Source organism: Pleurodeles waltl, chromosome 5 (genome assembly GCF_031143425.1).
Source record: "Pleurodeles waltl isolate 20211129_DDA chromosome 5, aPleWal1.hap1.20221129, whole genome shotgun sequence".
In the NCBI taxonomy this organism is placed as follows: domain Eukaryota; kingdom Metazoa; phylum Chordata; class Amphibia; order Caudata; family Salamandridae; genus Pleurodeles; species Pleurodeles waltl.
The window spans coordinates 56,253,850-56,268,334 of NC_090444.1; the positions used below are offsets into that span (position 1 = coordinate 56,253,850).

Sequence of the window (14,485 nt, forward strand, 5' to 3'; positions counted from 1 at the left end):
AAACCTTTGTCAGAAGATCCATACCCTTGTCTGGGTAATTAAAAGTGGGATGCAAATCACTCTACATTGTTCCATCTAAACGTTCCTCTTGACCAAGGAGGAGAATGCTTGCAATAATAATAATAATTACAATAAAAATAGTAATTATATAATATATTGCACTCAAATGCCCATAGGCATCCGGGCGCCGCCATAGCTTAAAGAATTTAGACAAATCAGATTAGCTGTCACATGCCTGATGAATTTTCAACCCCAGCTGAGGTACATACCATTGGAATTATTCAAGACCAAGTTTCAGTACTTGGTCGCTGTGCTTGAGGAGGGATAACCACCGGAAAAGGCATGACGTATGCATGCCTTCCACTAATAAAAGCAAGCAGATTTTAAAAGGCAAGCCCACGAACCAATGAAAGACAATGACGTGACATGGACGGGGCTCTGAGCCCTTTTCTTACTACTAAAGCGTCTCACAAGTGAAACGCATGCGCACTCGCATTCGACCCAGGCTCGACCCTAAAAAATGGTAGCCGTGTAATCGGCACAAACACTCCGCTGGGCAGCCAGTAAATATCATCCTTGATGTTTTCTCTAAGAGTTGTTCATAGAGTTAAATGTTTTTTGATATGCCAAAAGATCAGTTCTCCTGCCAGCTGCCTGGCTGTGCTTCACAGTGTTAGCGTGTTTGTGCTGATAATATGGGTGGGGTTTCTGGTGCTTTTGCTCTTTAAGGGTTCCTGTTTTGAAGCCTCCTAGTTTACACAGCACAGGCTCTGGATAGATAAGAATGCTTTACTGCAGCAGGCCCAAGGTAGTTTGAAAATAAGGATTACAATACATACAAAAGTTATGTTTTACATAAACTAAGGAAGATGGAACTTAAAGTGAATCAAAGTGTAATGGATTTCAGGAACTAAGGACAATAAATATTGCAATCTTTAATGAACTTTATTTGAGATGCATCACAACAATCATCCTTTTATTTTACAGTGTGAACACCTGCATATTGGCGTAGCTCCTAAATTAAGTAATACAGTCCGAGAAAAACAAGATCGAGGCTTGGTCGATTATTGGATAGGAAATTCACAAGAAAAGTCAAACTTTCTTGATGTTAAGAATTATTTAGAATAACAACTGAATGGATTTTAATAGACAAGGGGATGGTTGCATAAAAGAGAATTATTAGCCTTGAAGGTGTGCCACATATTTTTGATTCCATGAGCCAACGAATAATATTTGACACTAAATGAAGCATTATCAATTAGGTGATCCAAGCAATTAAGCTGTGAAAGAGGTCAGCAATGAAGAGCTTCCCTCAATACCAAAGAGGCCATTGCTACAAAAACAAACTAAACATGGTGAGTTTCCTGTCTCCGCGGTGGAAGCGTGGACCACAATCCTTCTGCTCCCAGGAGTTTCTTCATATGAGGGTGGATTCAGGCTGGTGTGGAGGAATCTGTAAACATACAAGCACAGTGCATGAGACACAAATCACTATATGTGCACTATGATACATGCACTGACTACACATACAAGGAATCCCAGTGTAACATCCTTCATACACAGATGCTTGTTATTGGTTAGTGGGTGCAAAACACTTGTGGCAGGTCTCATGCAGAGGGATCAAGTCTTTGTACAATTAAACAGTATGCACTAGTTGGTTATTTCTATTGGCTTTTAAGTTAACAAAAGAAAAACAAAATCATATTTATTGTAATGTTATCATATATGAAACAAATGATAGGGTTCAACATCAGTTTCAGCAGGGAAAGAGCTGGTGCAGGCCCTTCACCTGTATAATGTGTATAATTCTTCACTGACATGTTGATAAACGCCAGAAGACCATGAAAGCAAAGACTCAGGTATCATGGAGCTCTCCTAGATCTCTTTACACAAAGTCTATCCCCATTCATTCTGCTCACTGTGAAATATCAGCATCACTGCATTTACCACATTCAAGCCCAAACTCTTCAGATCATCCTGCATTTCCCCATTCAGCTTGTTTTGGATATTTTGGAAAGCAATTTGAAGAGTGTCAAGAGATTTTATAAACACTATGGGCCAGATTTACAACAAAGTGGAGCAGGGCAGTGTGCTGCTGCGCCAAAAATAGCAGTGCTGCGCTGCACCGCACCGCTTTTAAAACGCAGGGATGCACCATATTTACAGGAATACGGAGCACCCCTGTGTTTGCCCCCAGGCCGGTGCTGAATTAAACTCCCTGCGTCAATGTAGGCATCCTTGCACCATAGTGCAAAGGTGTCTGCATTGAGGGAATAGATTGTTTTTTATTCCCTTCCTGCACGTAAACTATCTACACTGGTGGTTTTTCACTTCTATATGTGCTGCAAAATGCAGCACACGTAGAAGTACCAAAATGTCATTTTGGAATGAATGGAATGATTGTTTATGTGCAAGAAAGTACACCTTCCTGCACATACACAATCATTCATGGCCTTTTGCTCTTTCTATGTGTGCAGCAGAATGCAGCACTCATACAAAGAGCAAAACACGAGGAGGATTAAAAGTATTCCTCCTTGTTGTGTCATGCTAATTCCACCCATAGGGTGGCGTTAGATTTTGGCACTACCTCAGATTCATGTCTTCTTGTTAATCTGGGGCAGCGTCAAAAGCAATGGGTGTTGGGGTGGAACACCCACAGCAACCACCATTGCACGCCCCTCTGACGCAGAAAATTGTGTTGAAGGGGCCCATGTTTAGAAGAAGGCATTACAAAAAGTGGCTTAACGCCTCCATCTAGATATGGTGCAGTGAAAAGAACCACGCGTCATGGAAACTGATGCTCCGGTAGCGCTAAGACCTTGTAAATCTGGCCCTCTGTGTGAAGAACATATTGGGTTACAAAGGAAGGTTGAGATGCAAACATGTTTATGGTTTAGAGAATACATTCATTTACACCTTTCTAGATTCCAGACTGGATTGAATGGATTCACCTCTGCAGTTTCAAGAACAGTGAAATCTACAATGCCTGGCTAAGAATGTGTAAACATCCATAAACGTAAATTATAATCTGACCCTTTCCAATCTTGGAAATGGTTGGAAAATGTACTCCACCCAACAGCTGCAGTAACTCTCCTTCCTTGATGGGAAGGGGGATGGACCATCCTCACATTTGATGCAGGTGTAGGGAAAGGGCCTTCTCCACAGGCAGAAGAGTGGGATTATGCAGGGGGCTCTATTTCCCTGAGCAGAAAGCTATGCTGTGTAGAATACTCCACATAGGACAGGATCACCTTGGAGATGTCACAAGACATGTGTAGTTATATGAGGTAAATCTGTGCTTGGCGCAGCTTTCTAGGTGCACTACTGCAAAGGTTTGTGAAATGGAAAAAACATTATAGTGTATTTAAACAGGGATGTAAATATCCACCAATGCTTTGTTATTTTTGTCCTCAAAAGGGTCCATTCTTTACATGTGCAAGTTGGCGTAATGACGTTTTTGGATAGCAGGTTAGCTTCAAGGTAGTAGGAAAAGATTGCAGGAGGGTACAAAATGAAAAGAAGAAGTAATAGTCTGCTGTGGGATGTGAGCATTGAGGGAAAATGTGGAAGCAGGAAGGAGCATGGAACAATACACTGCATCTGGAGGAAGCTCACTGTTGAAAAAACAATGAACAATGCAAACAGGTGGCATATGGTGTATTGAGGCTGCCTCCACAAGTGTAATAAAATATGAGGTTCCTGGATGTATTATTTTGTCCATTGAGATGTGAGTTTGACAAGAGTTGTATATGGAACTCCTATGAAGGATGGAGCTATCAAAGGACATTGTTAGGCAGTCGCAGAGGTGAATACAAGTAATATGAACTGTGTGGCTGATGTCTTATTGTTTAATGATAAAGAACAATGAAACATAGTAAATAAACATAGTTGCTAAAGTGGTGACTAACAATGGATTTATCTGAATACAATCAAGGAATTGAAGACTGTAGGAGGCTGGCCTGGCTTATTGTGGGTACCTTGCGGTACTTAAACCTTGTGCCACGTCCAGTTATCCCTTATTAGTAGATTAGAAGTGTTCTAGCTAGAGGTAGCTATATCAGAGCAGCTTAGGCTGAACTAGGAGACATGCAAAGCTCCTACTATACCACTTATATCACTTAGCACTATATCATAAGCAAACACAATATTCAGAGTTACTAAAAATAAAGGTACTTTATTTTAGTGGCAATATGCCAAAAGTATCTCAGAGGATATACTCCCTTAGGAGGTAAGTAATATACACAAAATATACACACAAACCAAAATCAGGTAAGTAAGCAGTTAGAAAAGTAGTGCACATACTGTAGAACACAATAGAATGCAATACGAGACAATAGGCCTAGGGGCAACACAAACCATATACTCCAAAATTAGAATGTGAACCACAAATGGACCCCAGGCCTAGTGTAGTGTGTAGAGGGTTGCTGGGAGTGTAAGAAAACACTAAGGGTGTCCAAGATGCCCCACCCCAAGACCCTGAAAAGTAGGAGTAAAGTTAACCTACTACCCCAGAAAGACAGTAAAGTCGAGATAGGGGATTCTGCAAAGACAACAACTGACTGCAAAGCACTGAAGACGGATTTCTGGACCTGAGGACCTGTAAAGGAAGGGGGCCAAGTCCAAGAGTCACATAAGTGTCCGGGGGGGCAGGAGCCCACTAAACCCCGGATGAACGTGCAAAAGGGCTGCCTCCGGGTGGAAGAAGCCAAAGATTATGCAACAACGGAAGGTGCCAGGAATGTCTCCTTTGGTCAGAAGATGTCGCACGGCGTGCTGGAGGATGCAGAGTTGTTTCCATGCAGAAAGACAACAAACAAGCCTTGCTAGCTGCAAGAGTTGCGGTTGAGGATTTTTGGTGCTGCCAGGGCCCAGGAAGGACCAGGAGGTCGCCCCTTGGAGGAGGAGACAGAGGGCGTAATCAGTAACACAGAAACCACATGCAGAAGCAGGAAGAACCCGCAGAAGTACCTAAACAGGTGTTCAGAAGATCTGAGCATGACGGTCAACTCACCACAACAAAAGAGGGTCCCATGAAGTCGGAGTCCAACTCAGCGAATTGGGCAATGCAGGACGGAGTGCTGGGTACCTGGGCTAGACTGTGCACAAAGGAAGTCTTGCAAAAGTGCACAGAAGCCCTAGCAGCTGCAATTCACGCAATTCACAGGATTACTGTCTGGCATGGGGAGGCAAGGACTTACCTCCATCAAATTTGGACAGAAGGGACACTGTACTGTTAGGGACACTTGGATCCAGGTCCTGTGTTCCAGGGACCACACTTGTCAGGATGAGAGGGGACCCAGAGGACCAGTGATGCAGAATTTTGGTGCCTGCGTTGGCAGGGGAAAGATTCTGTTGACCCACAGGAGATTTCTTCTTGGCTTCCAGTGCAGGGTGAAGGCAGGTAGCCCTCAGAGCATGCACCACCAGGAAACAGTAGAGAAAGCCGGCAGGATGACGCGCTACAAGGTTGCTGGTAGTCTTCTTGCTACTTTGTTGCGGTTTTGCAGGCGTCCTGGAGCAGTCAGCGGTCGATCCTTGGCAGAAGTCAAAGAGGGAAGTGCAGAGGAACTCTGATGAGCTCTTGCATTCATTGAGGAATAGCTCAGAGGAGAGACCCTAAATAGCCCAAAAAGGAGGTTTGGCTACTGGGAAAGGAGGTTTGGCTACTAAGAGAGGTAAGCACCTATCAGGAGGGGTCTCTGACATCACCTCCTGGCACTGGCCACTCAGAGCAGTCCATTGTGCACCAACACCTCTGAATCCAAGATGGCAGAGGTCTGGGACACACTGGAGGAGCTCTGGGCACCTCCCCTGGGAGGTGCAGGTCAGGGGAGTGGTCACTCCCCTTTCCTTTGTCCAGTTTCGTGCCAGAGCAGGGCTGGGGGATCCCTGAACCGGTGTAGACTGGCTTATGCAGAGATGGGCACCATCTGTGCCCATCAAAGCATTTCCAGAGGCTGGGGGAGGCTACTCCTCCCCAGCCCTTCACACCTATTTCCAAAGGGAGAGGGTGTAACACCCTCTCTCATAGGAAATCCTTTGTTCTGCCTTCCTGGGACTGGGCTGCCCTGACCCCAGGGGGGCAGAAACCTGTCTGAGGGGTTGGCAGCAGCAGCAGCTGCAGTGGAAACCCCGGAAAGGCAGTTTGACAGTACCCAGGTTTGGGATCATGGAATTGCCCCCCCCAGAATGGTATTGGGGTGACAATTCCATGATCTTAGACATGTTACATGGCCATGTTCAGAGTTACCATTGTGACGCTACACATAGGTAGTGACCTATGTGTAGTGCACGTGGTTAATGGTGTCCCGCACTCACAACGTTTGGGGAATTTGCCCTGAACAATGTGGGGGCACATTGGCTAGTGCCGGTGAGCCCACACACTAAGTAACTTGGCACCTAACCTTCACCAAGTGAGGGTTAGACATATAGGTGACTTATAAGTTACTTATGTGCAGTGAAAATGTCTGTGAAATAACGTGGACGTTATTTCACTCAGGCTGCAGTGGCAGTCCTGTGTAAGAATTGTCTGCTCCCTATGGGTGGCAAAAGAAATGATGCAGCCCATAGGGATCCCCTGGAACCCCAATACCCTGGGTACCTAAGTACCATATACAAGGAAATGATAAGGGTGTTCCAGTGGGCCAATGAGAATTGGTAAAAATAGTCACTAGCCTGCAGTGACAATTGTAAAAGCAGAGAGAGCATAAACACTGAGGTTCTGTTTAGCAGAGCCTCAGTGATACAGTTAGGCACTACACAGGGAACACATATAGGCCACAAACGTATGAGCACTGGGGTCCTGGCTAGCAGGATCCCAGTGACACATATCAAACACACTGACAACATAGGGTTTCCCACTATGAGCACTAGTCCCTGGCTAGCAGGATCCCAGTGAGACAGTAAAAACACCCGGACATATACTCACAAACAGGCCAAAAGTGGGGGTAACAAGGCTAGAAAGAGGCTACCTTCCTACACTCAGGAGCAGCAAGATTGGGTGGGAGCAGCACAATGCAAGGACAGGCCCTGTGTCCAACCCCACCTCCCTCACCGTGCATTGCGACAGGCATCTTACATAATGTTAAAATAACCCTAAAAATTCACCGAAAAAAACATAGGCTACAAGGACATTATAGTTAGGAAATAGAATACAAAAAAATCTAAGAAAGTCTCTAAAAAACAAATGTTACAGGGATGTTTTAATTAGGTTTAGATTTTACCCACACAAAACTATCCAGCTGTTATATTTAAAGTTATTTCAAATAATTATAATTTGTGACATAAGGTAACTCTACCTTGTGCACTCCTCAATTACTGCTAATTACCCCAGATATTACATCACTCATGACATCTTCTACGATATCTTTGATATTATCACTTTAACATTCGCAGTAAAAAATATTGATGATGTGCAAGGCAAGGGTGCGAGTTATAGTTGTCTTAGGGCACAAGTTAATTTTCTGGGCCTGGGTGATAGTGTCCCCAGGGCCAAATTCAGCTTGGGAAGGGAGACCACGTGGCTCCAACTACTTTAATAATGGGCTAAGCCCCAGAGATTGTGGTCCCTGAGACCAAAATCGTTCCAGGCCTCGCAGCCCCCTCCCTTTTTCAAAAATTGGCCTGGCCTTGGGATGGGGTGTCTGGGGTCCAAATCTGGCAGGGCGAGGGGCTCTTTGGGAGTTGGCCACAGACCCGCCCTTGTGGCAACCACTGCTGCACCCACCGAAAGCTGTGAGTGGTACAGGGTTGGATGCTTATGATGGGTTTGGCATCTGGGCATAACTGCAGACTACACCCTCAGCTAACCCCACCACCTTCCACCTCTAAAGGCCATTCTTGGCGCACGGTTGGTTGCGCATTGGGGCGTGGCCACAGCGCCTGGTTTGGCAACCGCTTCCATGCAGAGCTGGTTTTGGTGCTTATAAGGGGTAGGCCGCAGGAGCCTGGCCGTCCCCCAACTCAAATCCAAAGGTTGTGTGTGGCGCTGGATTGGGGGCTTATGAAGGGTTTTCCGAAGGCCGTGCGCAACAATGTTTGGTTAAATTTAAAATTATTAAATATTTCTTAACGTTAAAAAACATGGAAATTCTCTGAAAAAAAACAAAGGTTACAAGGACGTTATAGTTAGGAAATAGAAATTGAAAAAAAAATGTAGTAATCCTCTTAAGAAACCACAGGGTACAGGAAAGTTATAGCTAGTTTCAGATTTTACTAGCACAAAGCCATAGAAATTCATAAGTTATAGTTATGGTGATTTGAAGTACCTAAAAGTCGACCCTAGGTAGCCATAACTGAATTAAAAGTGGATGTGCGCTCCAGCTGAGGATTGAAACATTGGATATTTTTGAAACCTGAATAAAGTTCCACATAAGAACTTTGAGATGAACTTATAGTAAATTGGCAATATCGGGTTAGCGTAGAGCTCTCACAGATGTTTTGGTACAGTAAGAATCTGTCACTGACGTGAAGCAGTTACAAACATTTTTAGAACGCTCATGCAAACTCAATCTCTATAATCTTACCATGAAATCCTATACTTTGACACATATTTTCGAGGCGGTACTTCTTGGTATTTAGGGGTTTTTCTGACACTCCTTGGTGTTAACCACTCCAGTGCCTTGGACGAGGTGACCTCGTCCAAGGCATCGGTTCCCGTGTGCCTTGGACGAGGTGACCTCGTCCATGGCACGGGAACTGGGGGGAGCGCTAGTGCTCCCCCCCGTGTACCCCACCCACGCCCCCAAGGCGGGGATGGAAGGGGAAGCCCTTCCCCTTCCACCCCGACCCCCCTCCGGCAATCTGATGATGTCAGCGCGCGCACAGCGCGCCGACGTCATCAAGTGTTGCCGGGAGGCGCTGGAAGCCATTTGCTTCCAGCACGTCGAGGGGAGAGGACTTCCCAAGGTAAGTCCTTCCCTTTTTGAGGGTTTTGGGGGGAAAACAGACACAGGGAAAGGAACGGGTTCTTCCTTTCCCCCTGTGCCTGTTTTCACCAGATTCCTGCTCCACGATCGCGGGCAGGGCCCGCGATCGTGGAGCAGGAATCTCCACTAGACACCAGGGATTTTTTTGGGTATGTTTATTTTGGGGGCGACCCCTTGGGCAAGGGTCAACCCCCCGGGGGGGCTATTTTATTTAGTATTTGCCCCCCCCCGGGGGCAGGGGCGAAATCCACTAGACACCAGGGATTTCTTTATTAAAAGTTTGTTTTGGGCGCAACCCCTTGGGCAAGGGTCGCTCCCCTGAGGGGCTATTTTATTTTTCTGTTTCGGCCCCCCCGAGGGCAGATCAGCCATGTTTTTGGACGATCTGGCCCCCGGTGAGGGTCGAAGCACACTAGGCACCAGGGATTGTGTGGTGTGTGTGGTGTAAGTTTGGGGACACCCCTTGGGCAAGGGTCGCCCCCCCAAAGTGGGGAAAGTTCGTATTGGCCATCTCTGCCCCGAGCCTATTTTTGTAGGCCCATCTGCCCCCAAGGAGGGCAGAAACCACCAATACGCCAGGGATTTTTATTTTATTTTTTTCCTTTTTTTTGTTTTGTGCTGGGGGTGCCCCCTTTGGGAAGGGTTGCCCCCTAAAGGGGGCACAGAGCTGTTGCCCATTTCTGCCCCCCTTGGGGGCAGATCGGCCAATTTTTTTTACGCCCATCTGCCCCCAAGGGGGGCAGAATCCACTTAGGTACCAGGGACAATTTCTAAGTTCTTGGTGGTGGGGTGTTTGTCAACTGGCGAAGTATTTGTATTTGTGATTATAACAATTTATTTCTTCTTTTTCTTCTAGTTCAACGCTTTTGCTTCCTTTGCTGTGGATCCTTGTGGTTTTGGCAATAGTTGTCCTGTGGTTTGCATAGTTGCATGTTTTAGGTAAGTGAAAGCAATTTACTCCAAAGGAGTATTGTTGACATGCATGAATGACATGTTTGTAGGTGGTGTACTAAATGCAGTATTGTGTGTGAAATTGTCCTTAGATTTGAGCACAATGATATTTGTGTTGTCATATGTCTAATTTGCTTTTTTCTTTTTTCTTTTTAGTGGGATATCATTGGTGATTGCTGTGTCTGTGCAGAGTAGTTGCTTGGTGAGTAGCCTTTTCAGGCAAGTGAGTGGTATAGTTTTTTAGTACATAACTCTTTGTGATAAAGCTACACTTTGTTTATTACTTATTTTAGTGCTACTTGTTGTTGGCAATCCATTTGTTGTTAGTGAGGATCATGGCTAGCCGCAGAGTGACCGCTCAGCAGGTTGTTGGCATGCTCTTTGAGTCGTCTTCAGACCATGATTACGAGACTGACTCTGCATCTGAGGCAGAGGAGGAAGTGGGAGATTCTGGAAGTGAGTTTTCTGTCCGAGAGTATTCTTCTGATGAGGAAGCTACTCTCAGTGCAGATGAAGGGCCTGTTGTGGAGGAGGACATTGATGTGCCAAGAATGCAGCAGCCTGGGGCTGAAGGGTTTCCCATTAGAAGACCTGACACCTGGATTGCCCCAAACATGGAGTAGCCACAGTTACCTGCATTTACTGGTCTCCCAGGGTGTAGAGTTAATACGGAAAACTTTTTGCCTGTCCATTTCTTTCACTTCTTTATGGACGATGTATTTTTGGAAGAGATTGTGGAGCAGACTAATTTGTATGCAGAGCAATATTTGAGGGACAACGCTGTCAGACTTAAGCCTCAGTCTGGACCTACTCAGTGGGTTCCCACATATCTGAAAGAGATGTAAAGGTTTTTAGGTTTGACTTTTTTGATGGGGTAGTCCCTTGATGGCAACGGCTATATTTCCTGCAACTATGACACGTAATCGGTATTTGCTTCTTCTTCGTATGCTGCATTTTGTAGACAATGCTTTAGCCTTGCCACAAGATCACCCTGATTGTGACCGTCTTTTTAAGATTAGGCCTGTCCTTGATCATTTTGTAGATCGGTTTTCAGAGGTTTATGTTCCAGGCAAAGAGATAAGTGTGGACGAGTCTTTGATCCTTTTCAAGGAGCGTTTAGTTTTTAAGCAGTACATTCCTAGTAAGAGGGCACAGTATGAGATTAAATTGTATATGCTGTCAGAAAGCAGTACAGGATATGTGTATAATTTACGGGTCTACACTGGTAGGGATTCCAGTATTGACCCTCCTGGTTGTCCGGCCACTTTTGGAGTTAGCGAAAAAATTGTGTGGGAACTTGGTAGAGGGCTGTTTAACAAAGGTCACCATTTGTACGTAGATAATTTCTACACTGGAGTGCAGTTGTTCAAGGAGTTGTTTAGAGAGGACACTGTTGCTTGTGGCACAATCCGTTCTAACCGGAAAGGCTATCCAATGGAGCTTGTCTGTAAAAAACTTGAGAGGGGACTGTGCAGTGCCTTGCGGAGTAATGAGCTGCTAGCTCTGAAATTTTCAGACAGGAGGGATGTGTACATGCTGTCTACCATCCATGATGAGAGTACTTCCCCTGTGACTGTTTGGGGTCATGTTGCGGAAGTGCGCAAACCTGCGTGCATTTTGGACTACAATAGGCACATGGGTGGTGTTGATAGAGTAGATCAAACTTGTTTTTTTAGCCAAATTCTGAGTTTGCAAAGGATTCTGGGTAACAGAACCTGGTCAGAGCCCCACAAGTCACCCCATCTTGGATTCCTCTAGGACTTAGTTTTCAAAAATGCACAGGTTTGGTAGGTTTCCCTAGGTGCCGGCTGAGCTAGAGGCCAAAATCTACAGGTAGGCACTTTGCAAAAAAACACCTCTGTTTTCTTTCAAAAAATGTGATGTGTCCACGTTGCGTTTTGGGGCATTTCCTGTTGCGGGCGCTAGGCCTACCCACACAAGTGAGGTATAATTTTTATCGGGAGACTTGGGGGTACACTGGGTGGAAGGAAATTTGTGGCTCCTCTCTGATTCCAGAACTTTCTGTCACCAAAATGTGAGGAAAATGTGTTTTTTTAGCCAAATTATGAGGTTTGCAAAGGATTCTGGGTAACAGAACTGGTCAGAGCCCCACAAGACACCCCATCTTGGATTCCCCTAGGTCTCTAGTTTTAAAAAATGCACAGGTTTGGTAGGTTTCCCTAGGTGCCGGCTGAGCTAGAGGCCAAAATCTACAGGTAGGCACTTTGCAAAAAACACCTGTGTTTTCTTTCAAAAAATGTGTGATGTGTCCACGTTGCGGTATGGGGCATTTCGTGTCGCGGGCGCTGGGCCTACCCGCACAAGTGAGGTATCATTTTTATTGGGAGACTTGGGGGAACGCTGGTTGGAAGGAAATTTGTAGCTCCTCTCTGATTCCAGAACTTTCTGTCACCAAAATGTGAGGAAAATGTGTTTTATTAGCCAAATTTTGAGGTTTGCAAAGGATTCTGGGTAACAGAACCTGGTCAGAGCCCCACAAGTCAGCCAATCTTGGATTCCCCTAGGTCTCTAGTCTTCAAAAATGCACAGGTTTGGTAGGTTTCCCTAGGGGCCGGCTGAGCTAGAGGCCAAAATCTACAGGTAGGCACTTTGCAAAAAACACCTCTGTTTTCTTTAAAAAAATATGATGTGTCCATGTTGAGTTTTAGGGCGTTTCTTGTCGCGGGCGCTAGGCCTACCCATACAAGTGAGGTATCATTTTTATCGGGAGACTTGGGGGAACATAGATTAGTGTTATTGCCCCTTGTCTTGCTCTACATTTTTTCCTTCCAAATATAAGAGAGTGTGTAAAAAAGACATCTATTTTAGAAATGCCCTGTAATTCACATGCTAGTATGGTCACCCAGGAATTCAGAAATGTGCAAATAACCACTGCACCTCAACACCTTATTTTGTGCCCATTTTGGAAATACAAAGGTTTTCTTGATAGCTATTTTTCACTCTTTATATTTCAGCAAATGAATTGCTGTATACCCGGTATAGAATGAAAGCGCACTGCAGGGTGCAGCTCATTTATTGGCTCTGGGTACCTAGGGTTCTTGATGAACCTACAAGCCCTATATATCCCCGCAACCAGAGGAGTCCAGCAGACGTAACGGTATATTGCTTTCGAAAATCTGACATTGCAGGAAAAAGTTACAGAGTAAAACATAGTGAAAAATTGATGTTTTTTTCACCTCAATTTCAATATTTTTCTTTTTCAGTTGTAATTTTCTGTAGGAAACCCTTATAGGATCTACACAAATGACCCCTTGCTAAATTCAGAATTGTATCTACTTTTCAGAAATGTTTAGGTGTCTGGGATCCGGCATTGGTTTCACACCCATTTCTGTCACTGACTGGAAGGAGGCTGAAAGAACAAACAATTGTAAACATGGGGTATGTCCCAGTAAAATGCCAAATTTGTGTTCAAAAATTGGGTTTTCTGATTCAAGTCTGCCTGTTCCTGAAAGCTGGGAAGCTGGTGATGTTAGCACCGCAAACACTTTGTTGATGCCATTTTCAGGGAAAAAGCCTTCTTCTGCAGCCACTTTTTCCCATTGTTTTGAAAAAAATGACATTTTCACTGTATTTTGGCTAATTTCTTGGCCTCCTTCAGGGGAACCCACAATGTCTGGGTACCTCTAGAATCCCTAGGATGTTGGAAAAAAAGGACACAAATTTGGCTTGGCTAGCTTATGTGGACCAAAAGTTATGAGGGCCTAAGCGCGAACTGCCCCGAATAGCCAAAAAAAGGCCTGGCACAGGAGGGGGAAAAGGCCTGGCAGCGAAGGGGTTAAGAAACTACCTAAAATATGTCTTTCTTCTGTCCATTTTTCAGTAATGTTATTCATTTTTATATTTGCTTCCTAGAAAATTTCCCAATTTTTGGCTCCAGGGACCCCATTCCCTGGGTCCAGCCGATTAGTTCAGGGGCAGAGGGTGCATGCTGATTTTAGCCCCAGGGTCTTCCCACTTTTTTTTTCAGGCATGCAGGAAAATAGATGAAAAGTCTACTCCCAGCAAGCGGTTGCAGTTTTCCTGCTCCTGACTCTGGGAGTCAATGTTTGTTCTCTCTTCTTTGCTCTACCTTGGTGGGTACTGTCAATTTTCCCAACAAGAGTCAGCATACAATTATGTCTCTCAGGGGGGCACCTCAGGACCTAGGGAGCTGGCCCTTGGGGGTAGCAGTCCCCAGGACCATTAATGACTCCAGGAGGAGGGCCATGCATCCCCCTCCTTTGTTTCTGCAGGTCTTGCCCTGGGGAGGTGGTGGTCCCCAGTACAGAAAATGGACCAAGAGGAGGCACCACTCAGCCCTTCTCTCCCTTTTTCTAATTTGAGCTGGTCCCAGGAGGTTGTGGTCCTTGGGGCTGTTATAGGACCAGGAGGAGAGTCTGCCTCCTCTGCATTACTTTGCCCTTGCTCCGGGGAGGTGGTGGTCAGTGGGGCTGTAAACAGTCTGGGAGGGGAGCAGCACAGCCCCCCTTTGCTCCTTTTAATGTTGGTCCGCCCCCAAGCAGGTGACGGTCCCTGGGGCCAATATCAGCCAGGGGAAGGGATTCCATGTGAACTCCCTCCTCAAAATCTATATTTATATATGCGCC

The 14,485-nt window shown here is 45.4% G+C and overlaps 1 long non-coding RNA gene across 1 annotated transcript in view; it reads right to left on the minus strand.

The window, feature by feature from the left end:
- Positions 1-926: 926 nt before the first annotated feature.
- The window catches only part of LOC138297206 (uncharacterized), a 77,718-nt gene continuing 64,159 nt past the window's right edge, over positions 927-14,485 (minus strand). Inside the window, exon 2 of the long non-coding RNA XR_011203932.1 lies at positions 927-1,453. This is a non-coding gene — a long non-coding RNA (uncharacterized lncRNA). The remainder of the gene's footprint in view (positions 1,454-14,485) is intronic.